Source organism: Sus scrofa, unplaced genomic scaffold (genome assembly GCF_000003025.6).
Source record: "Sus scrofa isolate TJ Tabasco breed Duroc unplaced genomic scaffold, Sscrofa11.1 Contig1914, whole genome shotgun sequence".
NCBI classification, from domain to species: Eukaryota; Metazoa; Chordata; class Mammalia; order Artiodactyla; family Suidae; genus Sus; species Sus scrofa.
The window spans coordinates 2,314,336-2,330,733 of NW_018084979.1; the positions used below are offsets into that span (position 1 = coordinate 2,314,336).

The 16,398-nt window shown below is 42.6% G+C and overlaps 1 protein-coding gene across 6 annotated transcripts in view; it reads right to left on the bottom strand.

Annotated features, from left to right (window-relative positions):
* The window catches only part of PPP1R13B (protein phosphatase 1 regulatory subunit 13B), a 93,849-nt gene that overhangs the window by 76,634 nt on the left and 817 nt on the right, over positions 1–16,398 (bottom strand). The window contains exon 1 of one of the 6 annotated variants that reach the window (XR_002341076.1): positions 2,642–4,101. The exons of the other annotated variants lie outside the window; for them this stretch is intronic. The gene's annotated coding sequence lies outside the window, so the exon portion shown is untranslated. Of the gene's footprint in view, positions 1–2,641; positions 4,102–16,398 lie in introns of those variants that run through there. 6 annotated transcript variants of the gene reach the window in all.

Genomic DNA, 16,398 nt, shown 5'->3' on the forward strand with positions numbered 1-16,398 from the left:
ACTAAAATTAAATCACAAAAGAGAACCATGAAACAAAATGGACACAGAAACATATTATCAATGGAGTTCCTGTCATGGCTCAGTGGCTAACAAATCAGACTAGGAACCATGAGGCTGCGGGTTCAATCCCTGGCCTCGCTCAGCGGGTTAGGCATCCGGTGTTGTCCTGAGCTGTGGTATAGGTTGCAGATGTGGCTCGATCCTGCTTTGCTGTGGCCGTGGTGTAGGCCAGCAGCTGTAGCTCCGATTATACCCCCTACCCTTTGGAACCTCCATATGCCGCGGGTGCAGCCCTAAAGAGCACAAGAAAAGAAGAGAAACAAGGAAAAGAACCACGTCTGACATGAGAGTGAAAAGGGAAGCACATTATCCCTGTTTTACAGATGAAGATGCAGGGTCAAGAGAGGTTGCTTGATAATGTTTCTCAAGGTCCGAATCTAAACCCAGGGATGACTCCGAAAGCCACATGACCCATGAAGGTCCCAGGTCTCTTTCAGGACAGACACCACAGCTTGGCAGACCACCTCCCTCCTTTCTCCTTTCAAGATGAGGCAGACAGTGCTTTTATTCTCAAGAGAGAATGAGACGAGGAGTTCCCTGGTGGCTCAGCAGGTTAAGGATCCAGTGCTGTGGCCCTGGTTACAGCTTTGGCATGGGTTTGATCGCTGGCCCAGGAACTCCATATGCCATGAGTGTGGCCAAGGAAAAGAGAGAGAAAATAAAGGGAGAGGTGTTCCTGTGGGCCTGACACACCTGACCCAGCTATGGAGCTTTCTCTTTCAGCCAAGCCCAGCAAAAGCTCATGGACCACGAGGACCCCTGTGCCCAGATCTAGGCCCCATGGGACAACCAAGATCCTACACCTGAGGAATCTACTGACCTTGGAAATTCAAACCACAGAGCCCAATTTCAACCTTCAAGGGTTCTGCAGTCTGGCAGCCCTCTCCTCAGCTGCCGTGTCCAGCAGTAACAGTATCAGGGCCTGTTTACTGCCTGACACGATGCGCTAGACCTCACGCTGAGCATCCTCCATGCATATCGTTCAATCCTGCCAGAGAGCCTAGAAGAGGCTTTTCTTCTTTTTAACTATTATTATCCCTATTATTTTTTAGGTGGCAAACAACATACACACAATGTTTTGAGAGTCTACTGAGAGATGTAATAAAAACAGATGGTCTCCCCTAATGACCCACACTTTAAACAGCTGGTATACATCCTTTTGGACCTTCCTCTCCCCCACGAAATTCTTTTCTTCTTTTTTTTACAGTGAGACCACATTAAGCAGAATATGGGGTTTTCAGCCAACACTACATTTGGGGGATTTTCCTACGAGAATACATACAGTTCCACTTTATAACTTTTTTTTTTTCAGCCACACCTGAGGCATATGGAAGTTCCCAAGCTGGGGATCAAACTGGCAACACCGCAGAGATAAGCTAGATCATTAACCACCATGCCATAGCGGGAACTCCATTAGTCTATACCTTATTTCTCCCTATGGCCACAGTATAATTTATTGAGCGAGAGGTACTGTTACTTTCAGGCCAGGAGACAAGCTCTAATAGGTATGCAGTTTGTTTAAGGTCACACAGTCAGTAAGAGGCAGGGCCAGGGCTGAACCCAGGCCTACTTGATTCCAAAGTCTGTGTTCTCACACACTCGGTCCCACAGGTATCTTTTCTGAATGTCTCCATCAGTGAATTAGTGGTTTTAAGCCTCCAGTGCTGAGCACTGTGTTGGCATATAACAAAAAAGCTAATAAATATTTGTTGTGTGAGTATCTGCTGAATGTCACTTTTTTGCACTCATTTATCTTCCCTCCTGGGCCAGTCAGATATTTCACAACGCCCTGGGATACAGCGGAGGCACAAACATAGCTGTTGTAAGTATAGGTCTGATACCCAGGACAGAACTTCCTCCTATTCTCGGCCTGGGTCACTTGGCTTCTCTCCATCTCAGAATTCACATGCAGCGCAAGCTCAGAGCCCATATGCTTCTCCATGAGCTTCCTGAACAGAGGACTTTCACATGGAAACTCCTCTATTCAGCTCTAAAACATCATAAGAAGCCAGCACTAGAAAGGATCTTAGCAATCATTTATCTGGACTCCTCCTCACTTTATAGTAGTAGAGACTGTAAACTATGGTTTTATGACAAACAAACAAGGCTTCAACCTATAAGAAACTGAACATCTCAAAACGAAACTATACGGCACGTAAAGCAGATCTTGCTAGGTACTGCTTGGGGATGGGGATGGCAAGATATGAAGGCAGTGAAATTCTGCAGAAATCTAGTGTCTATTTGAGCCTCCAAAAGACTACCAACTCTAAATCTATAGTTTGTCTTGCCTGACTCCATGGTGGTGTAGAATTCTGACATTGATAATCTGCAGCACCAGAGTTCTCTGAATTTTAGCCGATTCTTCATCAACTGCTAGAAGTGGGTTCTATTTTCCCATAAAGCTACAGATTAAGACACCTGAATAACAGGTTTGTGTAACAAAAAAAAGCTGGCAGAACACAAAAGATCCTTTCTTTCCATTAAATTTAGTTATGGAACTTAGCTACTTTGACTTGACTACCAAAGGCATGAGCAGCTGCTACTGCTACTATAAAAACATCTCACTTTCCCTCCCAGTTACCTCACATAAGCCTTCGTATGATTATCAGCAACTCTCCAAAAGGACTCCCACCAGAAACCAACTGGACCACGAAGTCCTCTCCGTTAACAATGATATTTGAGCATCTGTTCAGTTCTAGAGGCAAATAACCACATAAGGAGATTAAAATTAGGCTCCCAGGTTTATTTTTATGACAAGACACTGCAATATAATAGACACAAGAAGCCAAAACCCAGAGCTTAAAGCAAAGTTACATTAGGACTGCCTGCTTCAGATGCCAGCATCAGGAAAGACTGCCCAAAGGAAATAACACGTGGAGTTCCTTTGCGGCTCAGGAGGCTAAGGATCTGGTGTTGTCATTGCCGCTGTGGCTGGCCCAGGAACTTCCACATGCCAGGGGCACAGCCAAAAAAAAAAAAAAAAAAAAAAATCAATAAAAACTAAATAGAAGTAACACAGAGGCTAAAGGAGTTAGGCATGAAGTGGGGGGTGGAGAATGCGTGTGGGAGCCAGGAGATGGGCAGATCAGGCTGTAAGTAGACAGCCCACTTAATTGTTCCACAGACTGCCAATCAATGAGTGATGAAAAGAGCCGTGATTAAATAAATCCCCATCAGGCACTGCTTTCTTCCGTGCCAAAAACTTGACATTTAAATAACTATACCCTAATTTGGCTATGTTTCCAGCCATACTTCACTCTAGAAGGTGATAAAGGACCTCCTCTTAAATGTCTTCCACATGCTGAACAGTGATTTTTTAAAAATTTTGGTTTCACTTTTGCTAGTCTTTTCTACTCTATTTACAAATAATAGTAGAAGGTGATACTCTCCAAATTGGTTAGACCATACCAAGAGAAAAGAATTTAAACTAGGTAGTCCCTCCAGACATAGAAGGGCTGACAAAGTATTTCTGAGAGTGGTTTAACTATAACAGCACTAGAGGAGTTCTCATGGTGGTGCAATGGGATCAGCAGTGTCTCTGCAGAGCCAGGACACAGGTTCAAGCCCTGGCCTGGCACAGTGGGCTAAAGGATCTGGCATTGCCACAGCTGTAGCATAGCTCACAACTGTGGCTGGGGTCTGATCCCCGGCCTGGGAACTCCACATGCCTCGGGGAGGCCGAATAAAAGGAGAAAAAAAAAAAAACAACCTATAACAGTACTAGAAATTAAATGTTGATAAAAGTCATCCTTTCAAATCTTTCCTAATTTTAATTATAATCCTAAAACCTTTAATTATTAATTGCACCACTTCTGTGCCTGTTAAGCACCCTCAATGTTGCACCAAACAAGAAAATTAGTTACCCAAAGACATCAATTAGAAAATATCCTCACAAAATTACAATCTAACATTTCTTCACCTGTGAAAAATTGTTCATTTTCTATCTAAATTAAGCAGTCTCCAGAGCAAAAATGTATTTTGTTTTATTTTACTTTTTAGGGCCACACCCAAGGCATATGGAGGTTCCCAGGCTAGGGGTTGAATTGGAGCTGAAGACGCCAGCCTACACACCAGAGCCACAGCAATGACAGATCTGAGCCGCGTCTGAGACCTACACCACAGCTCATGGCAAGGCCAGACCCTTAACCCACTAAACGAGGCCTGGGATCAAACCCACAACCTCATGGTTCCTAGTAGGATTCGTTCCTGCTGAGCCACGATGGGAACTCCACAAAAATGTATTTTAAATGTACTGATCAAAATCACTTAACATTTTGGAGATAATAAACATTCAGAAGATAAAAGCACACATCTATAGTGTTTATTATAAACCAGGCACTGTTACTGGTTCTATATATATAAACAACTCATTTATCCTACAAAACCCAATGAGCTAGGTTCTACTATGACCTCTATTTTATAGATGAGGACACTAAGACACAGATAGATTAAGCAACTCACCCAAGATCACATAGGTAGGCAATTAAAACAGCTGAGATTCAAACCCAGACAGTTTGTCCCAGAATCCCCAAATCCCTGCTCTTTAACTACTGCATTATACTGCTTCTCAGGAGTTTTTTGAATATAAAAGCAAAAATTAGTAAATGAAGACTACCATAATAAAACACCAGCTATTGGTAATCCTTAAGGAATTAATTTTTAGGAATGACAGCATTCTCCGAATAGCTGCAGATCTAACCCTTTTGAGCCAAAAATCTGAAACCGTTCTGTCCATTTAATACGGCCACTAGCCACACATATGGCTATTGAGAACCTGAAATATGGCTATTCCAAATGCAGATGTGCTATGTGTATAAAATGTGTTCTGGAATTTAAGAGGCTTAGTAGGGAAAAAAGAACGTAAAATACCTCACTGATAAGGTTTTAATACTAACTACATATTTAAATAATTTTAGATATAGTCAGTTAAATAAAATGTATTATTAAAATAACTTCACTTGTTTCCTTTCGTTTTTTTTCTGGCTACCAGAAAATTTTAAATTGCATTTGTGGCTCACACTACGTTTCTACTGGACAGAGCTCATCTAAAATGCGTCCGGAGGCTGCCTAGGCTCCGACACCGTACACTCTTCCTTCCATTACTCAGTCACCAAGAGGACCTTCAACCACCCTGTGCACAGCCTGCCACTTGTCACCGTGACGGCTTTGCTGCTGAATGAGGCCAGGATGCCCACCCTCAGACGGCAGCCCACAACCTCAGGCTGTGCTTTAAGCTGTGACCTTCTATGGGTTCCAGCAGCTACCCCACTCTGGCAACCTCAGGTGCAACATCTGAAGACTTAGAAACCAGGTAAGTTAGAACTATGCAGCATGTAAGAATCATGGTTAAGTGAGAGCTGAGGAGGGTCTCCTCCAAGTTGGTTTCAATACATGAGTCCCTGACAACTATTCTGACTGCTCAGAAACCCTTTTCTGCCTCAACTGTACCCGCAGACTCTTTCCATTGATTCTAGACACTTAATACCAACTTTACCTTAAATCAGAGCACTTTACAACTATGCTTAAAACCCTACAAGAGGAGTTCCCACTGTGGCGCAGAAGGTTGAGGATCTGGCATTGTCTCTGAGGTGGTTACGATTTGATCCCTGGCCAGGAACTTCCACATGCCACGGAAGTTCCATTTTCAGTTCGAGAAAAAGAAGTTCTGAAGACAGATGGTATGATGGCTACTGAACAACGTAAAAACACTTAATGCCACAGAACTGTACACTTCAAAATGGTTAAAATTATAAATTTTATTCTGTATACTTCACCACAATTTAAAAAAAACCCTTCAACAGTTTCATATCTTTCTCAGGATCAGGTTGAAACTCTTAAGCAGGTCATCCATGGCCCTCGGAGTCTGACCTCCACCCACCTCTCCAGCTTCCTTGCTTCATCCGGCCTTAGGCTTCACGCAATTTCCCTCAACACAACACACCGATGCAGATCTCAACGCCCTGCAAACATTACGGCCGATTCCTAAAACCCCCGCCCTGTCACCTCTATCCCTTCTTCCTCATCCTTCTGAATGCCACTCAAACGTCACTCCTCTGTGAAAACTGCACTGACACCCCAAGGTTGAGAAGACTCCTCTCATCACTGTGTCCGACTGCAGCCTGTACTCTGCCACTCTTACAATCTCTGTCTTTCCAAATGGCACTTTTTGTTTATACGACTGATCCTCCCCTGTGAGCTCAGTGAGTGCAGGGCCTGTGCCAGCCCTGGCACAGACCCAGCATATAAGGGATGTGCCCTAAATGCCTGTTGAGGCCATTCAGTAGGTGAGTACTGGCTCAATGCCCACCAGGGACAAGCAGTGCCCTAAACACTGGGGACGCTGCAGTGGGAACAGAAAAGGAAGCCCTGCTTTTACAAAGCCTCCACACATAACTGCCAAGTGGACAGAGCACTATAAGGAGAACTGAAACAGTCAGGGAGGGGCATTTCACACAGGGTGGCCCGGAAGGTGCCAACTAGGTAAAGACTAGAAAGAAGCAGGTGAGCAGAAAGCAGTGAGTGAAGTGAATCTGAGCTTGTTCTGAGCTGTGGTCTGTATAACAGAGGGCACTGAACAGAGGCGGCCAACTTTAATTTCTACGAAACGCAAACTGCTGTTCCCTTTCTGTCCCATTGACTTGATAGGTTTTGCATTACCACCTGGTTCTCTCAGTACAAAGAATATAAGCAACCTACCTTGGTGGGATAAAGTGCACTTAAGATACTTTTCCAGGAGTTCCCATGGTGGCTCAGCACTTAAAGGAACCCAACTAGCATCCATGAGGATGCGGGTTGGATCCCTGGCCTCACTCAGTGGGTTAAGGATCCATGTTGCTGTGAGCTGCAGTGTAAGTCGCAGAGGAGGCTCGGATCTGGCATTGCTGTGGCTGTGGTGTAGGCTGGCAGCTACAGCTCCAACTGGACCTCCATTTGCCAAGGGTGAAGCCCCCCCCCAAAAAAAAAGATGCTCTTCCAATTGAATCCTCTCTGCCACGAGGCCTTAAGGTTGCTAGAGAACACTTAAATGAGGAGCAGGTATTACTGAGTGCCTATTCAATACATTAACAGAATGCAGGGAGCACCTGACAGTCCTCACAACTACCTTTTGAAATTTACTGTTGCTAAAAGGAATGGGTGTGTACATATATGACCGGGTCACTTTGCTGAACAGCAGAAACTGGCACACCATTGTAAATCAACTATACTTTTTTCTTTCGTTTTTTAGGGCCACTCCGGGGCTAAGGGTCAAATCAGAGCTACAACTGCCAACCTATGCAACAGCCACAGCAACACCGGATCTGAGCCGCATCTGAGACCTACACCGCAGCTTGCAGCAACACCACATCCTTAAGCTATGAAGTGAGGCCAGAAAGTGAATCCACATCCTCGCTGACACTATGTTGGGTTCTTAACCTGCTGAGCCATAAGAGGAACTCCTAAATCCACTACACTTTATTTTAAAAAATAAATACACTGTTATTAAGCCCCCTTTGAAGAGGAAAACAAGGCACAAAGAGGTTAAACAACTTCTCCAAGGTCACAGAGCTGGTGAGTGGCAAAGCTAGAATTTGAAATCTGACATCCTTAGCTCCAGGGTCCGAACTGATAACTATTATGCTATATTGTTCTACATCTGTATTTTCTACCGTAAAATACTCTTTGTTTCTACTGTTGTTTTATTTTCCTGTTAATCCTAATACCGTCAAATTTTACTTCATCTTTCTCACATTTTGACAAAATCTCACTTCTCATTTCTATCACAAAAATCTCTTATTTTGATCATTTGTGAGTTTAATTATTATTTACTGATATTATTTTCAAGACTTCCATTAGAAAGAAACATAAGTGTGCAACAGAGCAAAAAGCAGAAAACTACTAATGCAGAGACACAGATTACACTGCCCTAAAAAGTGTGCATATAAACTCTTCCAGGGAAGTTCCCTTGGGGCACAGCAAGTTAAGGATTCAGTGTTGCCACAACTGTGGCATAGGTCTGATCCCTGGCCCAGGGGCTTCCACACACCCTGGGCATGGCCAAAAAAAAAAAAAAAAAAAAAAAAATTTTTTTAATGGAGTTCTCTGGTGGCTCAGTTGGTTAAGGATCCAGCATTGTCACTGCTATGGCTCAGGCAACTGCTGTGCCGCACGTTAACTCTCTGGCCCAGGAACTTTCTGCATGCTATAGGTACAGCTCAAAACAAAACAAAACAAAACTCTGCCAGGTGCTGAGAGCACAAAGATGGAGGAGGCCCAAGCCAGCCACTGTCCCATGAAGTTGGATCTAGTGGGGGCTCAGGGTGGGACTGATCAGGCAAAATGACAAGTAGAAGGGATGACAGACATGTGTGGCATGTCACAAATGCCCAGGCAATGATCTAGAACACCAAAAACACAGCATTAAAATTTTTTTAGGGAGTTCCCGTCGTGGCGCAGTGGTTAACGAATCCGACTAGGAACCATGAGGTTGCGGGTTCGGTCCCTGCCCTTGCTCAGTGGGTTAAGGATCCGGCGTTGCCGTGAGCTGTGGTGTAGGTTGCAGACGCGGCTTGGATCCCGCGTTGCTGTGGCTCTGGCGTAGGCCGGTGGCTACAGCTCCGATTCAACCCCTAGCCTGGGAACCTCCATATGCCGCGGGAGCGGCCCAAGAAATAGCAACAACAACAACAAAAATAAATAAATAAAATAAAATAAAACTTAAAAAAAAAAAGTTAAAAAAAATTTTTTTTAATTTATTTATTTATTGGTTCCCCTAAGGTACCTTATTTTTATTAGAACAGAGTTGTAAATTTCTGCTGTACAGCATAGTGACCCAGTCTTACATATACATACATTCCTTTTCTCATACTATCTTCCATCATGTTCTATTCCAAGAGGTTGGATATAGCTCCCTGTGCTGTACAGTAGGACCTCATTGCTTAAATGTATTTACTTAAGATTTAAAAGTAACAGATACAGCAGGTGTCTCAAGCTCAACACAGCCAAAAGAACCTCCTTCATCCCCTTACAGCTCTTTAAAGCTGTTCCTTCTCAGGTGTTCTCTATCTTAATTACAGGAAAGGGAAGGCCGGCTGTGGGAGCCACCAGTGTCTTACCCTCAGCTCCAGCCGCTGTGCTTCCTCCCTCTCTTTCAATCACACACACATGTCAGCGCACAGTCACATATACACACATGCACACTGGCACACCCTCTCATCCCACCTATTTGATCTCCTATTGACTGGATCTCTCCTTTTACCTTCAGGTCAAGTCTGACCTACAGCAACTGGTCTACTTCCTGTTTCTTTTTAATTTTCCTTACTCCACGGTCCACGCCCGTACCATCCCTCCTCCAAATTCTCCCTCTACCATGCAAAGCTGACTGCATCACCCCACTTCTAAAAAACATTTGGTGGTTTCTGATCACCACAGGGTCAAGAGCAAAGCCCATCAGAGGACACACACCTCTTCACAATGGGGTCCAACACTACTTTCCACATCATACGTTCTTCCATTCAGCAAGTGGTCACTGAACACCAACTATGTGGTCAGTCTCTGGAATAGGTACTAGTGGTAAATGGCAAATAAAGAGACACAGCTCCTGGAGTTCCTGTCACGGCTAAGCAGTTAACAAACCTGACTAGCATCCATGAGGACACGGGTTTGATTCCTGGCCTTGCTCGGCAGGTTAAGGATCTGGTGTTGCCGTTAGCTGTGGTGAAGGTTGCAGACACGGCTCGGATCCCACATTGCTGTGGCTGTGGTGTAGGCCAGCAGCTGTGGCTCCAGATTCGACCCCTAGCCTGGGAACCTCCCTATGCTGCAGGTGCAGCCCTAAAAAGACAAAAAAAAAAAAAAAAAAAGAGAGAGACAGCTCCTGCCATCATGAAAATGACAGCCTAGGACAAGAAAGACATTAATTAGTCACACATTTAAGACTACAACTACAACAAGCACTGCAAAGGTAGATCAGGCAAAATGTTCTGAAATTAAATAGTGGCAACAGTTCTACAATCTTGTAAATACACTTAAAACCACTAAATTGTACACATTAAAAGGTGAATTTTATGGTCCATGAGAATTATATCTTTTCAAAAAAGGCACCCCAGGAGTTCTTTTGCAAAGCAATGGGTTAAGGATGTGGCATTGTCACTGCAGTGGTTTTGGTCACTGCTGTGGCAAGGGTTTGGTCTGGGAACTTCCACATGCCTTAGGCATGGCCAATAAATAAACAAATAAATAAACAAAGGCACACCAGGTTGAATGCCTCTACTGGTGTATTTGGCCAAGACAAAAATGGAAAGCTTTCCAGAGGAAATGAAAGTCATTACATACAACTAACATATACTGAGCATCTACCATACAAGAAGCATCCTTCACTGTAATAATCCATCTGATCCTAACAGTATAAAGTACCCTATAAAGTATAGGGTTTATCCTAACCCTATAAAGTAACTATGATTATCCTCAGTTTAAATACAAAGAACTGGAGTTCCCGTCGTGGCGCAGTGGTTAACAAATCCAACTAGGAAGCATGAGGTTGCGGGCTCGATCCCTGGCCTTGCTCAGCGGGTTAAGGATCCGGCGTTGCTGTGAGCTGCGGTGCAGGTCGCAGACGCGGCTCAGATCTGGCATTGCTGTGGCTTCGGTGTCGGCTGGCAGCTACAGCTCCAATTAGACCCCTAGCCTGGGAACCTCCATATGCCATGGGAGCAGCCCTAGAAAAAGGCAAAAAGAGAAAATAAAAACAAAAACAAAAAAACCCCAAAGAACTGAGGAGCCCAGTAACTTTACCCATGGTCAGAGAACCAGTAAATGGTGATGCCAGAATCCACACTTAAGCCAGATGACACAGGGCCCACACTCTTACCTGCTATAGAAAAGTCACCTGGGCAATGCCTGCTATTCAAAACTACTTATGATAAAATAAGTGACCCATTGTAGTTCACGTCTTCCAACAGAAATTTCCCCCTATGTACTCTGTCTTAACAGTAACCTATAAGGCCCTGCAAGATCCTAACCCATCCACTCACCACCATCACCTTCCCGACTTCATCTCCTCCACTCTGTCCCTCTCATATTTGGCTCCAGCCACACAGGCCTCCTCTTAAGATTTCTCCAATATGCTGGGCATGCTCCTACCACAGGACCTTTGCATTTGCTTAAGCTGTGACAATTACAATAACAACGTATGTTATAAACGATTCCGTCAAAATTTCAGTTAACATTTTCTCTAGACACACTAACGATACTAATAATACCACTAGCAGGATTCTGTTCTGAACGGTACACTAATATTTCAAATGTCATTTACTAATCCTAATCAAAACTACCTCATTTTCCCACCTTTTATTGTTCTGTATGATGTCACCGTGCAAGATTTTTATTTTACAAAATCTAGTAATGGCAGTTTTTGTTACTAATTAGTATGAACAACAGTCATACGGCTATCTCTACAGTGAAATAAAACAAACTAGCTGAGAGAGTGTCACAATAGAACCTGACTGCCACCATTCCTCTGTTCTGCCCTAGAACCACAGTTTGTGGAATAACTATGGCAACAGCACTTCAAGGCATCAAAATTCCACTGAACTTTTGCTGAGAAACTACTGCCCATCTGTGCAAAGACACAAAGATGTATGTTGACAACCAGTTACATAACTTCAATATAATAACCCGCTGATATTTTGAGTTCCTATCATGTTAAAAATCTTAATTCTTTTTTTTTTTTTTAGCTATTTCTTGGGCCGCTCCCGCGGCATATGGAGGTTCCCAGGCTAGGGGTCGAATCGGAGCTGTAGCCACCGGCCTACGCCAGAGCCACAGCAACGCGGAATTCGAGCCGCGTCTGCAACCTACACTACAGCTCACAGCAACGCAACACCGGATCGTTAACCCACTGAGCAAGGGCAGGGGCCGAACCCGCAACCGCATGGCTCCCAGTCGGATTTGTTAACCACTGCGCCACAACGGGAACTCCTTAAAAATCTTAAGTAATTCTTAGGCCTTATATACTGGCACAGACTTTTCAAAGTAGAATGCTGAGAAAAGAAAGATACATTTAAAACAGAGCTGTACCCAAACTCAAGATGGTAAAACCATCACTTTTTATCAAAAAGATTCACCATGAAAGTCTTTCAAATATTAAGCTCCATTTGAGGTAATGAACATCAGAGGAAAATACTTAGCTCCATTCAACTTACTAGCACTTGCAGCAAAATGCCTTGACTATAGCAAACTCCTGTAAGCAACCGGCACAAAGGCTAGGAATAAAAGCTCTTGAGTCAGTTTGTTTTCAAACCTTGTTTTACTACTTATGAGCTAGGGAACCTTAGCCAAGTTTCTTTACCTCTTGAGCCTCCGTTCTTCATAAAAACAGAGACACCACCACCAAACCTATGACACAGTGCTTCAGCAGATAACGACAAATACCATTCACTGAGTGCTCACTGTTACTAAATTGAATTGTAGGAAGTTAAATAACTGCAAAACTTTATTGCTGTGTTTAACACTGCAGCCTTTAGAAGAATTATCGCTACAGTCTATTTTTTAAGTTCAATTAAATTGTAATGATAAAAGCTTTTATATACACATCTTTCTATGACTGAAGCTTTGCTTTTCCTTTTGTAAATTTTTAGGCACTCTAAAGGCTAGAAACAGCTTTATTATGTCAAGTGGTAATATGTTTGTAATTTTTGTCTTCAAGAAACCAGAATTTTTTTCTTTTCTTTTCAGGGCTGCACCTGCTGCATATGAAAGTTCCCAAGCTAGGGGTTGAATCGGAGCTGCAGCTGCCGGCCTATATCACAGCCACATCAACGCCAGATCCGAGCTGCATCTGAGACCTACACCACAGCTTGCGGCAAAGCCAGATCCTTAACTCACTGAGTGAGGTCAGCAAAAGAACTCACATGAGGCTATGTCGGTTTCTTAATCTGCTGAGCCACAATAGCAACCCCAAGAAACCAGAATTTTTAAAAAATCTTTTCCAGTCTTCCATGTTTAGTTTACTGAGTTACAGTGTAAATTCAAGCCTATCAAATGACTTATTTATTAACAGTAATAGTAAACATCTCCCAAGCTCCTTCTATCAGCTCCAACACACAATGACACCTGGGCCGTGAAGGATTTTATTAAAAGGACGCCAAACCAAGTGTCAGGTTGTCTCAACTTTCGATGCAGCCAATGTAAGTATTACTGACCCTCATGAGAGTACCTGCTGTACATCAACTACCAGACCAACCACACACATTTGGAAATCACCAGCACCAACTCATATTACAGACGAGAAACTGAGGCCCAAAGAAATTAGGTCCAAAGGTCACACAGTTACTCACAAGCAGGTGCTAAAACCTAAGCCTCTCTACTTCCAGTCTGTCTGTGTCAAGTACATGACAGCTGATGGTTTAAAAAAGAGAAAGACCTCTTCCAGAGCCTGAAAATGTTTTCTACATCATTGGGAAGAAGGAGAATACCTGAAATAAGTGAATGTTTGTTTAATGAGAGCTAAATATTAAGCACAAACTAAGGTAACCCACAGCCTACAGTGACTATGCTGAAAGGGCTCCTAGGACAGAGACAAGTGGAATCAACCAGTCACACTACGTGGTGTCTACTGGAGGTAAGGAGTCCCACTGCTGACATTACCAAAACACTACCGCCAGAGTGCCTTTCTAATGAATAAAACACACTTCAGAGCCACAGAACTTCCTTTATTCAAGTCAACAGTCCTTTGGAAGAGAAAACAGTATCCTTAGCATCACTCCCCAGATACATTTCACCTGCCCACAAAAAGTCTTACAGCTGCAAAATGTTCGTTCTCTGTCAAGAAGAATGACGCTAATGATCACCGCAGTTTTCAGCCTTTTCATGCTTCAAATGAGGCTATTTTTATTAAATTCTTATTTCTATCAACGTTGTTTAAGTATAGCCTAAATGATTTCAGGTGTAGACCTTAGGAACCAGCCAACCCATAATCTTTTAAGTGTAGCCCTTTTTTTTCCCCTTGGGAAAACATTTTTTAAATGTTATCCATTGACAAAAAGGTGAATGAGGTCAGATACTAGAATGTGATGATATTTTAAGAAGGGAAAATTCCAAAATATAACTTTGTTTAAAAAAGTAGACAGTCACGAAACTCTGTGTAACAGGCAAATTACTCCTACAAAGACATTATTGTGTCAGATGAGAATATGACCAGATACTTATTTCCAACAGCTGAGAGACTGCGTGCTGCAGCAACCCATCTGATTAAACCTTATTACAGATACTACACACTAATTGCCAACTCTCAAATAAGTAAAAAAGAATATACTCTAAACCTGAGTTGTTCAATATAGTACCATTGACTACACATGGCTACTGAGCACTTGAAATGTCCTAGTCTGAACTGAGGTGTGCTAGATATAAAACTTCGCTGGATTTCAATGACTTAGTATCAAAAAAGAAGAGTAAAATATCACATACAGTAAATTTTTCACACTGATTGCATGTTACAATGATAATATTTTTGATAGACTGAGTAAATAAAAGGTACTACTAAAAATAATACCACCTTTTTTATGTAATCACTAGAAAATTTTAAATCTCATTTAAGTGGTATTTCAATACATTCCTATTGGATAGTGCTACTCTATACAAACTGCAAAATATGATCTAATCTTCCTTTGATGATTCATGATGCTGACAAATATCAGCTATATAATAAAGTAAGAAAAATCTTATTTATATCTTGGATACATAGTTCAAGATAGTATCAAGTAAGAGTGGCATGCTCTTAAAACTTATATTAAATTTACAACCAATCCCAGCAAAGTTTATAGAGGAAGAACTCAATCCTAAAAGTAGATTTTTTAGGGAACAAGAAGGAAATACAAAAGACCACAAAAGAGGGACTAAGAGAAACAGCACCTGTGTCTAGAAGCCATTTTCAAACAAAAGCAGTGTGTTTTAAACAGTTAATAGGCCTGTTTTTTAAAACAGTATTTGATTATTTTGAGTATCATGAAGAAATGTCCCGATGTCAGCAGGGCAAACTTCTTAAAAAGGAAACCTGGTAAGCAAGAGACTAGAAATTCTAACTATGTGGAGTATAGAGGTTAAATATCTGAATGTACCGCATGGCACATGTAAGCCAAATTTCTTAACAGAGCATTTGTAATTAAACATTACACAAAGATGACACTAACCACCATCTTACGGATCACCTTCAACATTACTACAGCATGATACATAAGCAACTATTACAGGATTTAGCTAGAAGTGCTTTCAAAATTCCAAAACACTATAATGTCTTTTCCAAATCTAGCCAGTGAGAACTAGGGAGGGAACTGCTTCCAAACGCCTTATCTTGCAGAGGTTAAAATTAGAAATCAACAATTCAGAGCCATATTAACCATAATAAATACTTGCGTGGCATTCTGTCTGACAAACACTTTCAGACACATCATCCTCTCTGATCCTCAGAACAGCCCTCAGATATTGGCATGTTTTTAGAGGTAACTCCAGGTTCAGAGAGAGACCTTGACTTGTTCAAGGTCACATTGCTAAAAAGTAGCAGAACCAGTACTTGACTCTGGATCTTCTGATGCTCATCCAGTTCTCCTTCCATTACCAGGCAAGCATTCATTTAAAATCAAACGTTTAGAAACCCAACAAGCTCTCATGCCAAAGAAGGATCTAAGGATCAACTAGGTCAAACCTTAAGACTCTGCAAACACGATGTGCTGGAATCAGTTCAAAAAGGGGAGAAGAGATTATCAAGAGACAGGAAACGACTTGAAAGATCAGGAAAAGAAATTTCTAATCTAAATGTCCTTGGGTGCAGCACAGCAGAACAACAGTGTTCAAGTAGACAATTTAGAGAAACAGTACTTTCCTTACGAAACGTGATTTTTAATGTAGAAACTGTACGTGAAAAGAACGATTTTGCTGTTACTTCATTAGAAACGTGTGCGAGAATTTTACTTAACATGTAAGGCTCTCAGAAAACCAATACATCCAAGTGGGTACCACCCGTCCATTTTTTCCATAAATCATGACATTCACTTCACAAAAGGCCAGATTAGAAAAACTGCAATTCAGCACCCACTGCCATTTAGTTTTCAGGGAAGGGGAAAGGGACGACGGCAGGAGAATGGCCAATGCAACGGCCACGGGCTTCTTTCCGGAACGCACCGAGGGCAGGACAAAGGCGGCACCGCCGCAAATGCACCCGGCTCAACCTTCAGAACACCGCGCGGGCCGGGGAGAGCCGCGGGCGCACACCTCGCAGGCTCGGGAAAAGGGCACTCCTAAGATGGCTCTCCAAACCCGCGCCCTGAGTGAATGCCCCAAAGCAACGGGATCCCTGCACCAGGAAGG